The sequence below is a fragment of the Macrotis lagotis genome, chromosome X, assembly GCF_037893015.1.
Source record: "Macrotis lagotis isolate mMagLag1 chromosome X, bilby.v1.9.chrom.fasta, whole genome shotgun sequence".
Taxonomy (NCBI): domain Eukaryota; kingdom Metazoa; phylum Chordata; class Mammalia; order Peramelemorphia; family Peramelidae; genus Macrotis; species Macrotis lagotis.
This window is the reverse complement of record NC_133666.1, coordinates 256,238,289-256,254,373: the sequence shown is the minus strand read 5'-3', so window position 1 is coordinate 256,254,373 and position 16,085 is coordinate 256,238,289. Positions and strand designations below refer to the sequence as shown.

Sequence of the window (16,085 nt, the reverse complement as noted above, 5' to 3'; positions counted from 1 at the left end):
ATCCACTACGCCACCTAGCCACCCCAAATCCTATCTATTTCTTCAAGAAGAGTTAGTTCAAATACTGCTGCTTGTCTTAAATTTTCCTTTATTTCTTCCCTCCTCCACCAACCCTAAGGGATCCATCCCTCCTCTAAACTCCCCCTGTATTTAATAATATTTATGGATTTACATGTCTTATCTATACCAAATGTTGATTCCTTGTGGTCAGCAACTTTGAGGTTATTCATAAAATCTTAGCATTATAGTGTCAAAAGGAACCCTAGAAATGATCTTGTCTAAATCATTCATCTTACTACTGATAGAGGAATTCAGGCCACAAGATAAAGCATAGTTACCTAAAGTTAAGCAGCTATTTCATATCAGAACCCTACCTAAAACTCAAATTTCCTGATTGAGGACTCTTTTTTCACTATACTATGTGTTGTTCTCCCCTACCTTTCAACCTCCCAGCCCCCCAACTCCTAACAGAATGTTTTACTCATTGCAAATTACTCAAAAACATTTATAGGAGAGAGGGAAGCAGGTTAGGGGGGGAGATAGACAAAAAAGACAAAAAACTCTTAAGGAAATACTAATTTAAGGGAAAGCTGATAATAGAATTTTAGCAAATTCTAGCAAAAGTCTCTCCGCTAGCCATTTGTCATTTTTTTGTTAACCACAGTGAGATCAAAGGAGGATTGAGAGAATACCCATATACATACTTAAAGTTTTGATATAATAGATATAACTGTTTGCCTTAGTTTGGTTTTTGCTTTTAGTGTTAGCACCAAAAATAAATGCTATTAAAAGACTATTTGAATTTTATAAATAAACATTCATACATAAATTTTTGTGTGTGTATATATATATATATATATAGTTTTATATTATGTTATACTCAAGTACTTGCCACCACAATTGTGAATAACATTTCTTTTAATTTTAGTAGTATCATCTCTGATCGTAGCAGCTTTTAACAAGAAATAATTTCAGTTGACAAAACGCAATAGTTCTGTTATATGGCTGATGTGTCATGATGCAAATCACTTCCTAATGAAGTTGTAAGATCTAGACAGTGTGCACCAGATATTATTAGAAAGATTTACCAGTTTCTCATTCTAGCTGCCGTAGATAAGATATCCAAAATGGCAATGTGAAATTTCACATGTTTACTGTTGATAGAGTAGATAAGAGATTTTAATTTTTTTATACCAAGTTATTAGCAATAAAGAAATAAATAAGCATTATTGTACCCAGTCTTGCAATGGAGGTTTTTGAGCAAACAAAAGAATTTTAAAATGACAGTTCACCTGTGGAAAGCATATGATTTTGTAAGGGAAATTGGATTGTATTTCAATTTTGTGGAGAAGGCATTATTTTATTAAATAAATTAGGTGATTTAAACAATAAATACTATGGAAGCTCAGAGGTAGAAGAAAAACTTGACTGGAATAGCTAGGGAAGGTTTTATAAAGATAATGAAAGTTAAAGCTGGACTTGAACTTAATCTTGAAAGGTGAGTGGGATTTGAATAAAGCTTTATTTAGCTATTCATAGATAACATGAAGATAAGGTGAGAATCATCATTTGTACGAATAAAGAAAGTGGTTATATTAACATAAGTGAAAAATATTAGAATCTTAAAAAGAATTTCCTATGGCCAATTTTGTAGTATAAGGTAGTCTAATAAATGTATCATCAGGCAATAAGAGAGATTTAGAGGTTATAGATTGATAATATATGTTGGTATACCCTCCAACAATGCAGATTGTACAGATGCAATCATTTTTGTTTGTTTGTTTTTACAAATCAGTGGGGTTAAGTAACTTGCAGAACTATTAAGTATCAAATGTCTAAGGTCATATCTGAACTTAGGTCCTTCTGACTCCAGGGCCAGTGTTCTATCTACTGTGCTACCTAACTGCCCCACACCAAAGCTGTCATGTAAAGATTTCCTTTCTGGAACATAACCTGTCCTTGGATTGTTCCTCACCCTCACTTATATGACTAGCCATTTTTTCTGATAATATCCCTTAACATGCTTCTCTATAAATTCTCATTTGTCAAATGTGTTGCAACTTGCTCATACCCATCATTGTCCTTTGGGTGATTTATCCTCAGTTCTTTGGCAACTATAGTATTCCATTACTAATAGCCATCTATCATCGCCAGAAAACTATTGGTATAAAAAAAATGAAACGAAAAATTTATCTTCCCAAAGGCAAACCAGTTCATTTTTCTTTCTGTTCACTTCTAAGTCTAGCTGATTGTTCATTTGCAGTGTCTGTCTAAAATAACTGTACTGTTGGACTACCGCTATAGGTTTTCCATGCAAGTATATATTATCTTCATCAGAGATCAAACTTATGAGCTACAGGCCAGTGTGGCCCAAACCAGACTAAAATTTAATTATGAAATAATTAACAAAATAAATAAGAATTCTGTGTCACATAGGTAATATAAATTTTTTATTTTCAAAGTTAATAAATGGCTCTGCATGGATTCCTTTTTTTTTTTTTTTTAGCTTGACACTAGTGCTCCAGACAATAGGCATTGTCTATAACACTTTATTTTTCCATTGTGGAGAATTAAGTCAGATTCTTCTGAATGATTCAGATCTTATTCCTTAGCCTCTGCAAAGATTCAGGGCTGCAATCAGCATAATGTCATCCACAGAGATTAGTGTCTGGGTTTACTAGCCTTAGGGAAAAATCCAAGTTTGATCTAAGACCCCTTCTGTAAAAGGGACAAAGGTGCTTCCTTTGGTATACATATACCTCAGTGTTTTACACATTTTATAATAACTGCTAGAGTTAGCAAATCAAGTCATATCTCACAATACTGTGAAGTTGTTCTTGTAGTAGAGCAAAAGATAATTAACCCAAATTAATTTTTTTTTTATTTGAGGCAATAGGGTTAAGTGACTTACCCAAGATCACATAGCTAGGCAATTTTTAAGTGAGGTCACATCTGAACTCAGTCCTCCTGATTCCAGGGCTGGTACACTATCACCTGTGCTACCTAGCTACCCTACCCAGGTTTTTTTTAAGCTATAAGTCCTTTACCCTATCAAAAAGGGTAGAGATTAATAGAATAACAATTATTTGTTTATTGTTGTTGTTTTTAACAGATATATTTATTTTTTTAAAGGAACTCAAACAATAAAACCATTGATGCCTGTTCTCTTTTAGGACAAGCTCCATAATGGCTTTAGGATATCTAAAGTAATGTATTGCTTAATCTTTTAGTCTCACCCTGAGGAACCATTAGATATCTACATAAATCTTTCAGTTTACCTTACCTAATTCCTATTAATGTAGAAGTTTGAGTGGTAACCTAAACCTTAACATTCTAGAGCATCCAGACATGGTATCACATAACAGTCCACTGTTTGAGGCCTTTATCCCTTTAGAATTGCTTCTATCTCCCTCATTCTTATCCCAGTTTTAAGTTCTTATTCAGTTTCCATATAATACTTAAGCAATATAATGCAAATGATCAAAGTGATTGTTAAAATGCCCAGACATATTCCATTTATAAGTACATGAACAGTTATTGCATCCATTGTACCATATAGGCTTTAAATTTTTTAATGGAATTGAGCCTATCATATGACAACACCCACAGATTTTTGCTTGGTTGGAATTGAGGTTTTTGTTTCTTAATACTAGCAAAGAAAAACTTCAAAAGTAGTTCATCTTTTTCCCAGTTAAATTAAGTAGTAAAATTATTAACTATTATATATTATAGAATCTGTATCACTCATATGGAAAAACTTATATTCCACACTATGAGAATCCTCAAGTTTAGAATCATATTTTACTATGCATCACAAAATTGACTAATAGGTGTGTTATTTGCAGACTGGAATATGCTTGGTCAGACTGTTTTTATTTTCCATGCTTGTCACAAGTAATAAAAACATTAATGCTCCAAAGTCAACCAAATATTTGTTTTGCTACTACTTACAGGTTTCTGTAGACTAAATAATATTTCTTGCTTTCAGCAGTACAAGTGAAATTTTAGTTTAATCATCTGAAACTTCAAGTTTAATTTTATGCCTCTGCATATGATGCTATATAAGTGCCTGTATTAAGATTTTTAATAGTTTACCTTTTGTTCAGTGAAAGGAGTTCATTGTATTCAGGTATCTAAAAGTGAGCCTCAAAGAAAGAAGATAATGGTATCTGTGGAAATGAAAAAAAAAGTGCTGGCATGGAACATAGAAATATAACCCCTCTAAAGAAAAAAGCAGACATTCAAATTCTTAAATGTTTAAAACAGGGCATCCTGTATGCTTCTCAATAAAAACTGATGATAGCTGTGGTAAAGTGTTTCATCAGTGTGATTGTAATCCTAGGTCAAAAAAGATGAAGGCAAGAAAAAAAGAGACTGATGAATAAAACAAATGTTATTCTGTATTCTTATTTGCATCCTTATTAAACAGTGTAGTCTATACCCTCCTGGTGCAATTAGCAATAACTTTGGAGGGCAAGAGCTAATATAAAAATTATATTTTTAAAATTTATTAAGGAAAACATCCATATTCTAAGTTCATTTTAACCAAAATAGGAAGCCACATGTTTGTTTAACAAATAGAAATAGATTATTATAATCCAAAAAGCAATTATAAGAATAATTTTTCTTATCTAAAGACAAGAATATGTTTCATCTTTTTAAAGAACTTTTGTAATGCTTGTCTCACTTGGTCCACCAAAGAAAAATACAGGTCAGAGATTTATATCTCCATTTTAATCATGATGTACCTAAGACTCTGAGAAGTTAAATGACTTTGTCTAAGGTCATAAAACCAATCAAGAGTGAGGTAAAAACCAGAACAGGGGCCTTCTAACCCTTAAGTACACATTTCATTTTCTTAACAATAATAGTCACTAACTTGGGGAATCTTTAGTAGTATAATTTCTTCATTAGCAGAAGATTAAAGTATTCTTGAAAGAATACACAATTTTTTAATATCTTCTCAAAATTAAGAAGCTAAGGTATATTGAGGAAAAGGACTCATTTTCAATGCTTGGGCTGAATATCCTGACTCTACTGACAAATCATATTATTCACTCTATTTACTTATTGACTTTCTGTTATTTATCTGCCATTTGCTGCTAATCTAGATATCATAAAGATTATGTTGCATAATGACATGTATTACACTGTCAGATACTTTTAACACTCTCCATTTTTAGCTTTTTCCTTCCTTTCTTTTGTATCTCCCTGGACCTTAGTTGTCTTTTCCAGATTCATCAGTTATCAGAATTTTAAAGGTACAATTTAAACATTAAGTAGTTATTTTAAATTAACCTTCTTAGGTGAATGAATATATAATTATTCTACTTGGGGATCAAGGAATACACAATTAAAGGTATACAGTAAATTCTGTTATTTGGCATTCTTTCCATCAGACTTCTAGATCAGATAACTAAGATGGCTACCTAGACATTTTCTTTGATTCCCATAACCTCTCAGACCTTTTCAAAACAGAAATTATGTGCCAAAAATAAAATATTCTTAAACTTTCTCTATGGTCTAGGACATCCAGAATTCAAAAGAAATTTTTTTTAAAAATGAACAGATGCTTATCTTGATCTCAATCAGCATCCCTCCCCTATTGTCTCCATACCAGTAGTCAGGGAATATTAGCTGATTATAGATCCTGCAATGCATACTTAAAACAGAACCGAACCCTTCTCTCACCATTCCCCCAGCTCCTATCCTCCTGGCTTCTTTATAATGCCATGGGGAGTCCAACCCCAGGTTTTAGAAGTTTGTTTGGGCTCAACAGTGATCTGTGCTACAAAATGGAGTGGAAGAACAGAGGGAGAGGAGCAGGACATGTGTCTGAACATGAACACCAAGCCCCCTTTACCTCCTCCTATAGCCTCTGAGATTCAGACTACATAATTCAGTCCCATATTACCAGTGCTCTAAAAAGCTAGTGAAGAAAACTGAGAAACAGAGAGAAGGCAGCAAGACCATGGGGAACAAGCTCTGCAGCATTCTAGTAATGCAGAGGGAAGGAGATCAGCATCAACTGGAACCCCAAAAGTTGCTTCGAGAAGTGACTTAGGCAGATGAATCAAGAATTGCCCAATATGGGAGAAAGCTGAGACATTTTGAGATCCAGCCTTCAAGGAAACCACCATCAGAGGAGGAAGTAGTCAGAAAGTGAACAATAGGAGAAACTGGAAAGAGACTGAAATTATCAAAGATTTTAGAAAGAAGCAGATTAATCAAAAGGGAAAATGTTAATAAAACAAAATATAACCAACAGATCCAGTAAACAAGTTTAGGTATCTATGAGTAAATACTGAAAGGAAAGTGATCTAATGCAATGAGACTAAGGACCTTGTGCAATATGAGAAGAATATGAATCCATAACACCCTCCCAAATAGTTCAAAAAAGAAATGAGAATTTATGACCTAGAGGAAAAATAATAGAAGAAGAGGAAAACTGGAGTCTGTGGTGGCAAGTCTCACCAAAAAAAAAAAAAAAAACTAAAGAGAATAATAGATTGAGAATGCAATGCAAAGGATAGTCTAGAAGAAGAGAAGCAAAAAAAAATTAAAATTAAATAATGCTAAAGAAAAATCTGTTAACTATCCGAAATTCCTTTTTCAAGACTCAATTGAGATACCACCTCCTCTTATGAATTTTTTCTTCTTTTCTGTCCCCAATTGTTTATGTGTTCTTCCCTCTTTAAACTATCTTGTGTTTACTCCTCAATTTGCATGTTATATCTTCTGGAGAAGGAAGGACCTTGAAGCCTATATCTATTTGCTTTTTAGTTTTGTTTGCCCACTTCCTAGCACATTGGCTTTTAGATAGCAAACTCTAGTTAAATGTGTATTGAATTTAATCATATTGAGTAGGCCATTTTGTTGAAGTAAATGAACCAGTATGTGTAAAGATGAATGAAAATAATCTGTTTACATATGGCTTGTTGGTTGGCTCTGTTCTTCATTATCAAAGAAGATCAAAATGATATCACTATGTTTGAGACAAAATAGAGTATGTCCCATTGTATCTGATCTGACCAATAGGAGCTCAGAACACTCTACCATAGGTCAGGCACAAATAGTCCATGTGAACATCTGGGGTGGGTACTCTAAATTTAACATAGGTCACATTTCCTTTGAGCTGCTTCAATTCTGCCTTCCTCAGGGTGCAGCACCCTCACTGAGAATTAATCCATACTTTGTTGCATCTCAGCTTCAGTCTGCATTGAGTGCACAATCATCTGAAAACAGAAGTTCATGCACCAGCACTTCTTCCACTTTGGTCTTTGCTTGTAGCCTTTTCAAGTTGAAGAATTTGCCATCAGTGCAGTAGCTGACCTTGAGGCCATGTTCATACTCAGTGAAGATGTAGGATAACATTATGCTAAAAAGTATGAGAGTAAGGACACATCCTTGTTTCACTCCAATGGTGTGAAATCTTGAGAGCATCATCCACTCTCCAGAACACAAGCACGCTTGTCATCATAAAGTTGCCATATAATATTTACATATATGTATATATGTATATGATTATATAGAGAAATATATAGATTTATATAATATATATTTTTTCATGTATCTATACTCATTAAAACATTCACATACCCTAACCCTCTAACTAAAACACCCATTCTACCTCCTCAAAAGAATAGGTACCAGTTCAAGCTCTGTTAATATTGCTACATCAGATAACAGCATTAGCATTGTAAAGGATGATGATGATGATGATGATGATGATGATTTGTGTGTTTGTGTGTGTGTGTGTGTTGGTGAGCAATATGCGCATCTCAGTCTTCATCATAATCACCACTGCCATTTATATTATATATATGCATCTATACATTCACAAATTTCATTATTATTTCTTCCTTAATGTATATTCATTCATATAAACACATATATTTGTATACATGTGATTATGTGCACATGTACCTATATAAACATATACACAAGTTGCATATGGATTATTTGTTTCCTAATATATGATTTAAAATATTTGACCTTGAAATTGTACTGATTGTATTGTACTGTAAATATTTTTCTATCTATTGATTGATTAATCAATTGAGAGATATCTTTTATTCAAAAGACTTTTAGGGTTTGGGGTTATTGTAATTATTATCATGATCATCAATCAGTATTGTTGTGTAGTTACATGGAGATTCCCATTCTCAGAATGAACAGATTTAGTAGAATGCCCAGACCTCTCAGTGCTCTCAACTCTAAGACTGTCATTTGCAGAAAAGTTGACCTCATCAAATACCAGTGAAATACCAAGTCCAGTTCCTAGCCTAACTATAAGAATAAGATGAGGTAAATAACCACTCATTAGACCATGAGGTCACCAAATAATGCAGTGAGCTATAATAAAAAGGAATATTTATTTGCCTGTGCCCTTGGCTCTAATATATCTTCTCAGAGTATTGAAAATGCTCTCATGGATGAAACTTCTACTCACACTGCTTCTTTCATCACCTCCTCCAATTGTTTAAAAAAAAAAGTTACCTGTCTCTGGTTACAGTTTTCTCCTGTGGTTAGACAAGTACCATGTTCTATTTCCTGCTTTTCTTTTCAATGTGGTTTTAATATTGGCATCAGTGGCTGTCTGTGGTTTCTGATTGGCATGATCAGCATTCAGGCCTCTGAACTGTTTAGATCAATTTCATTCCTGTCCTCTCTGTAATTCTTGCACTTAATCTGCCAAACACAAAAAGCCAGAACACAGTCTTTCTACAGCTAAAATTGGCTCAGTGGCCACAATCTGTGCCCACCAAGTTATTTCTCTGAAATGGATTCTTTACTTCAAGTGCTTGAGTGGCCTCTTCCACAGTGACCATTGATCTTACTGATTTTTCTCTTATCTTGAAGCTGAAAACTTTGACCACACTGGCAGCCTAAGCTATGCTACTCAACATTGTTTTTGTATATAGCCTTACTTCTCTGCCTCCTAAAAAGGAAATATTTATTCCCTCCAGCTAACACCCATTCCACCTCATCAAAAGGATAGGCACCAGTTCAAGCTTTGTTAACACTGCTACATCAGATAACATTAGCACTGTAAAGGATGATGATGATGATGATGACATGACAATGACAATGATGGGTGTGTTTGTGTGTATGTGTGTGTGATGGTGATCAGTACATGCACCTCAGTCTTCATCATAATCACAATTGCTACTGCAGCCCAAATGCTGCTGCTGCTTGACCAGATTTGTTTAGCTCACCTAAATGTTGACAATGACATTTCCTTACCTTTGTTGCCAGTATAAGTGCCAGTATTGTTACTATCAAGAGGAAAAGTTCTTAAATCTCCTCATAGTGTAATCAGAAGGGGAAGAATCCTTATTTCTTGATTTCTGCTTACCAGACAATATGAGCATTCAATCAAATCTATGTGTAGTAAGACTGTTAAAACATTTTTTAAGAACTATAAGCCCTTCAATCAGAGGATGAACAAAAATAACTACAATCCATCATTAAGGAAGAAAATTTGTTATCATTCCACTCTTTCGCTAATTGTATTCGATATGAGAGAAATGAAAAGGATAAAGCCACTAAAATTATGTTCATTCTAGGTCATGAAACACTTAATTCATAGGAAATGTTTTGTAACATTGATTCCTTGGCCTGAGCCAACTTAATCAAAGTCTTGTGGACAGAGAGCAATAGAACATCAGACATAAAAAGATAGGAGGCCACCTTTATTAGAGGATGGACTCTGGAATTACACATTCAACAGATTTAAATGAAGAAAAGGGAGAGGAGAAACAGAAAAGCAACTATTCTTAAATAGAAAATTAAAAATAATAGTAAGACAGTGGCACACGATTTTACCCAATTGTTTTGTATATCTGTAAGTTCAGAGAAGAGAATAACAATAAAGACTAAATAAATAAAGGAAAACTTGATAGAAGTAATAGCTTTAAAGAATTTTGTTAGATGTTTAGGGGGAAAAAAGTAGTGCTCTGTGTGAGGAATATCCCCAAGCTAAGGCAGGAAGATTGGAATGACTGCCTGTCATATTTTATGGATCCCTGGACTGGAGACGGAGGACCTGAATTAGAATCTTGCCTTAGATACTCTCTAGATCACTCAAATCATGGGATACTGAACCTCAGTATCCTCTTCTGTAAAAAATCGGAGTGATACTTAAGGTGCCCACTTCACAGGACTGAGGAATGAATGAATGAAAAAGCACCTCTTAGACCTTTACTATATGCCACATATAGTTGTGAAGAAAATGCTGTATAAATGTAAGTTATAAAGACAGTAATAATGATGATTGTCATAGAAAGTGAAGTTCAGGGATGGCTAAGTGGCACAGTGGATAGAGCACCGGTCCTGGAGTCAGGAGAACCTGAGTTCAAATCCAACCTCAGACACTTAATAATTACCTGTGTGACCTTGGGCAAACCACTTAAGCCCATTGCCTTGCAAAACCTTAAAAAAAAAAGAAAAGAAAAGAAAAGAAAATTCAAAGTACTGAACAACATTACCCTGAAACAGTATTTGAAAAGTTTCCACGTTGGAAGTCACAATTTTCAACATGACTTATAAAGATCTACAAACACCCTTGAAGAGATTTTAAATTCTTCTTTAGAAGTTGTTATGGAACCCCCAAGCAACTTGAATTACTCTATTATTTTCTTGATTGTTCAGAAAAAGGAGTTACATTTAATTATTTGAAGAACATCTCAAATTTTTAGAATTTACCACTTCAGAAACATTTTATATTTTATACTGCTCATACTTATTTTAATTTGGGAAATGAAAATGCTTTCAAAATTCCAAAATCAACCAAAGAACCTGGAACCTTCAACATCATTCCTTTGAGAAGACTTGTTGCCCAAATACCTGGTGTTATTTTTGTGAAGAGGGAGCAGTGTCTCCAAATACATACACTTAACCTTGAAGTTCATTTCTCAAACACTGGTGAGGGATAGGTTGCTTTACCTTTTTAAAAAAAATCCAATTGAAAAGAGTTAATCTCTTAATTCTGGATATTATCAGAAAATAATTCTCTTGTAGCTCCTGTCCAGCCTGACTTTCCCTGAATCTTTATTCTCAGGCCTACACAACCTATAGATATTATTATATCTAAATTTAAACCACTAAACACTGAATACTAGAAAAAGTTTTATTGTGTTTACAATGTTCCTGAACTACTAAATAATGTATTATTGGTATCCAGAATAATTTTGATTACTCTTTGGTTTTTGTCCTCTTCCTCTGAAGTTCTACTTTAATGCTTTATAAATTAGCTTATGTCTTTAAAAACCTACATTAGGGAAGATATTGCTTTTATGGTTTTCTTTTTTTTACTTTAAGATTTCTTTCACCTGTTTTATGTGCTATGAACTCTCAGTGTCCTGGAGAGGTAATCAGAAATTGATAGTCTCAGTACCTCAACACATTGTTAGTGTGGCAAACTCGCTGTACTGCAGATGACATTGCCCCTATAACTTAATAGTCAGGCTTCAAGACTTGCAATGGCCAAAAACATTATTCTGTGGCTACTATAATGATGAACCTCTCAGGTAGGCTGTTCCTTGGGAATCATAAATATCATGTATCTGGGATTGTGCTTGAAACTATGACCTAATAGGGTTTGTGTTCCATTGCCTAACCTGTGAAGACCCAGAATCTACTCAAACCATAAAGAAACATTCCAGAATAGAATAATGCTTACAACAGCTTATATTCACATTTTCCCTCTTGCCGAAACTAAAATAAACAATTATTTATGAACATACATAAATTAAATTCAATTAAACTTTTATTAAACATGTATACTGTGCAAGTTATTGGAGATAGATGAAAAATGACAAATGCCATATCCTAAAATATCACATATAGTCTGATCCCTGAATAGAAAAAATTATAAAGCAACTTAGTGCAAGGATAGATCAAAGTGACAGTACATCAAAAAAAATTAGAGAGTTGGGGAGGAAATTAAATTCACAATGCAAAGTCTGATCACACTAGATTTATGTACTTAACTTTTTCAATAAAATTTATGTTTTTTTGTGGTCATGAGATCCCAGGCCTTGGGCCATCAATAAACATTTATTTATTAAGCTCCTCATATTTGCCAGGTATTGCCAAATCCTAAAGATTCAAAAAAGGCCAAAAAAAAAAAAAAGGCTGTTCTAGCCTTCAAGGAGCTCACTGTCTAATATGCAAATGACTATGACTAGAAAAGCAATATACATAATTAATTGGAAATAATCTCAGAAGAAAGGCACTAAGATTAAAGAACACTGGGAAAGGCTTCTTGAACACAGAAGGATTAGCTGAGACTAGTTGGATGTCAGGAATCATAACATTTCAAAGTTTGAAAAGAACCTTTAGCACATTTAGTCTTGTCATTTTATAGATGAGGGCACTGAGACCCAGAGTCAGAGTAGCTTGTCTTGAGTCACAAGCAAATGACCCAATTCACCAGCCTCCTAAGACAAGCAGTCTTTCCATTACATTATCTAATTATCACATTGCTTGTCATGATCTTTTTCCTTGTTTTTATGTATCTGTGTTCATGCTTGAACGTTTATGTGTATTTTTGTTTATTTGTTTCTGGTTATTGTTTTAGTAAAAAGGATTTGAACATCTAAGATGACAATAAAGACTCTTTAAGTTCCTGTGCTCAGAAATAGCTTCTTCTAGCATTCTGTAATCACCTGGTATCTTTTATTCATAAAAATGTCACAGTACCATCAAACTAAACTTATTTATGAATTATGGAGACATTTTATAAAAGACATTGTGGTTTAGACTCAAACCTACAAGAGATTGTGGTTTCAGATAGTCAGTTTGGATGGATTATGGAATATATAACTCATCTTGGCCTCACTTGTCTTAGGAGGTATATAGGTGAGTCACTGCTGATGCACAGTGATAGAATTTTAGAGGTCCTATAATCTAACTTCCTTAGGGAACTAAGGCTCAGAAAAAGTAAATGATCTACTAATAGCTGCATGCAGAGATAATATAGGGATAGTGGGGAAAGGATGGAATGTAGAATCAGAGTACCTGAGTTCTTACTCCTGCCTATGGTTCTTATCTGAATGACCTCAGGGAAGTAATATATTCCCTATGCCATAGTTTCTTCATCTGTAAGAACAAGGTTAACCAAATGACAACACAAGGTACACTATCCAGTTTTAAATCTTTGATACCCTGAATAATGCCTTTGATTAAATGTTCTTTATATTATTGTATTGTTTTGAGAAATAGTGAGGTGATATCTATAAATATTTTAGAAGCTCTTAAAAATATTAAAGTTTAGGAGCAGCTAGGTGGTGCAGTGGATAGAGCACAGGTCCTGGAGTCAGAGGACCTGAGTTCAAATTTGGCCTCAAACACTTGATTATCTAGCAGTGTGACCTTGGGCAAGTCATTTAACCCCACTGCTTTGCTCTCTCTCTCTCTCTCTCTCTCTCTCTCTATATATATATATATATATATATATATATATATATATATATATTAAAGTTTAATTTTGCTATGTGCAAATGAACTTCCTTACTACCTTTTCCCTGTTTCCTGGTACTTTTTTTAAAAAAAAAAACCAACAGTAGATTCATAAGGGTTAAATGAGATCATTCTGCTACTTTATTTTTTTTTTTAATTTTTTTAATGGTAATGAAATCCATTCACCTATGAGTTGTGTTCTGGCAAGGCAAAAACAGGTGTTTTCCCTATCCACAAGCAATAGAATCATAACTTCAGAGCTAGAAAGGACTTTGGCCCAACCCTCTTAGTTTACAAAAGAAGAGACTAAGACCTAGAGAGCTAATGTGATTTCTCTAAGGTCAAATTATGACAAAGAGAGCAATTAGAAATAGTTCACTTTAACAGATGATGACTTCTCCCTGAAAACTTTGTGGATGACTGACCTTCCCCTTTATGTTAAATCAAGAAATTATGGATATTCCTATTATCAGTACTTATAATTATTCTTATTATTTTCTAGAGCATGTTGTATTAATTTTCTATATCATATATCTAAAATATAGTTTGTTATCTCAAAATTGGGTAAAACATATATAAATATATGTGACTCAATTTCTACTCCCTATCTCTTTCAATCATAATTCTCAGTCCCTACCAGCTTTCATTGAATGGTATAATTGGGAATAGAATTTAGAGTGAGTAACCCCCAATTCTGTATACAGTCAACTCAGCTGTGTTGTCTCTATATTTTGTAAATGAGCCAAAGGATAAAAAAAGATTAATCAGTGAGAATGTGTCCATAATTATGTTCTAATCTGAAATAAGAGGGTGAGAAATTTTTCACTTCACTAAAGGAGGATGTGTAAGATTACTTCAGTGACTAAATCAGTTTGTGGAACTAGTCAAGTAACCTAAGATAAACTTAATGTATTAAAGGATTTGTCATTTCAGAATGGGCAGTGTTCGAGTTAGTATAAAAGGAAGCATAGATGAAGGAATAAGAGGTCCACAATCAGGAAGACCTGAACTGACGCCTGTCTGATACATTTTGTCTGTGTGACCCTAGGCAGGTTACTTCACCTCAAAAATATGCTAGATCAAAGGTGTGAAACACATGGCCTACCACTGTCTGAGCCAGGTTAAAATATAATTAGGAATGATTTAACAAATAAAATACAATTAAATATAAGTAAGATTATATTTTAAAATGAAATCATTATGGGTCAACAGAAATTCATATGTGTGTGTGTGTGTGTGTGTGTGTGTGTATATACATATATGTATATGTATATGTATATATATATATATATATATATATATATATATATATATATACTTAGTACCCCCGTTTTCTGTTTGTTTGACATCACTGCTTTAGGCAGATATTTAAGATAAGTGGCGAAGAAGGTATGAACTTTCATTCATAAAGGAAATTTATAGGGGCAGCTAGGTGGCACAGTGGCACCACCCCTGGAGTCAGGAGGACTTGAGTTCAGAAGTGACCTTACCTAGCTGTATGACCTTGAGCAAGTCACTTAACCCCATTACCTTGCCAAAAAAAGCCAAAAAAAAAAATAAAAAATAAAGGGAATTTATTCACCCTGGAAGTTTACTATACTAATAAAATCACAGGACTAACTTCTATCATTTTCCTTCAAAATAGGTACACTTTAAAAAGTGATTCAAGATTATATTATCTTTTTTTCTATAGAGAATAGCATTTCAGTTGTATCATGGATTGCAAGTAATTTTCATTCAATTAGTAAATACATTGAACATTAACTCATGTTTTTGTTTTCTTGAATGTATTTTATCTTCTATATTTTTCCTATGAATTATTTTGGCTTTAGGTAGCATAACTGATATTCTTAGAGTCATTAAAATTATGTATAGTACATGTGAAAAGCTCTACTGTAATAGATGTTAAAAGTTCAGATTAAAGAAGTTTGGAGACCACCGACCTTGGAGTCAGGAGCTTGGACTTCTATATCACAATGCCTTGTAGTTCCTAATTTCTATCTCTGCTTCTCCTTTACTTTTTTTTTAAGGATTTTGCAAGGCAAATGGGATTGAGTGGCTTGTCCAAGGCCACACAGCTAGGTAATTATTAAACATCTGAGACCAGATTTGAACCCAGGTACTCCTGACTCTGAGGCCAGTGCTTTATCCACTGTGCCACCTAGCTGCCCCTTTCTTTTACCTTTTGAAGAATATGTCCTTTACTTTTGGACTTTTTTTCATTATAAATTTCTGTACCTGACTTTGGATTGTTTTTCTTTCAGTTATAACTTAATTTATGGCCCGCCTGGACTGGGTTTACATTCTCTCATCATGTACATTTTCCATAATTTTCCCTCTTCCAGAAAGTACAGTTTCTCCCATATTTATATAAGGCTTTCATCTTTGGTTATGATATTAAGCCAAATGACCTGTTGCCTACAGCTATAGCTTTTTTTCCCTTTATACATTTTGAGAGTAGGAAGTACAATTTCTTTTGTTTCTATATTTCCAATAATCTGCTCATATGCCCATCTAATATAGTCTTTCCCCCATTCAGGATTCTTCAGCTGCTGTCCAGGATCATAGGCTTTTCTTTAAAACATCATTATTCTGAAGCTCAGGGCTAGGATATAGTAGAG

General features: G+C 33.8%; 1 protein-coding gene and 1 long non-coding RNA gene across 5 annotated transcripts in view; one reads left to right on the top strand and one right to left on the bottom strand.

The window, feature by feature from the left end:
- The window catches only part of LOC141502253 (uncharacterized), an 84,512-nt gene extending 75,499 nt beyond the window's left edge, over positions 1-9,013 (bottom strand). The window contains exons 1-2 of the long non-coding RNA XR_012472474.1: positions 8,500-9,013; positions 4,096-4,169 (exon numbers count right to left, since the gene is read on the bottom strand). This is a non-coding gene — a long non-coding RNA (uncharacterized LOC141502253). The remainder of the gene's footprint in view (positions 1-4,095; positions 4,170-8,499) is intronic.
- The window catches only part of CWC27 (CWC27 spliceosome associated cyclophilin), a 311,278-nt gene that overhangs the window by 224,741 nt on the left and 70,452 nt on the right, over positions 1-16,085 (top strand). The window lies entirely within an intron of this gene.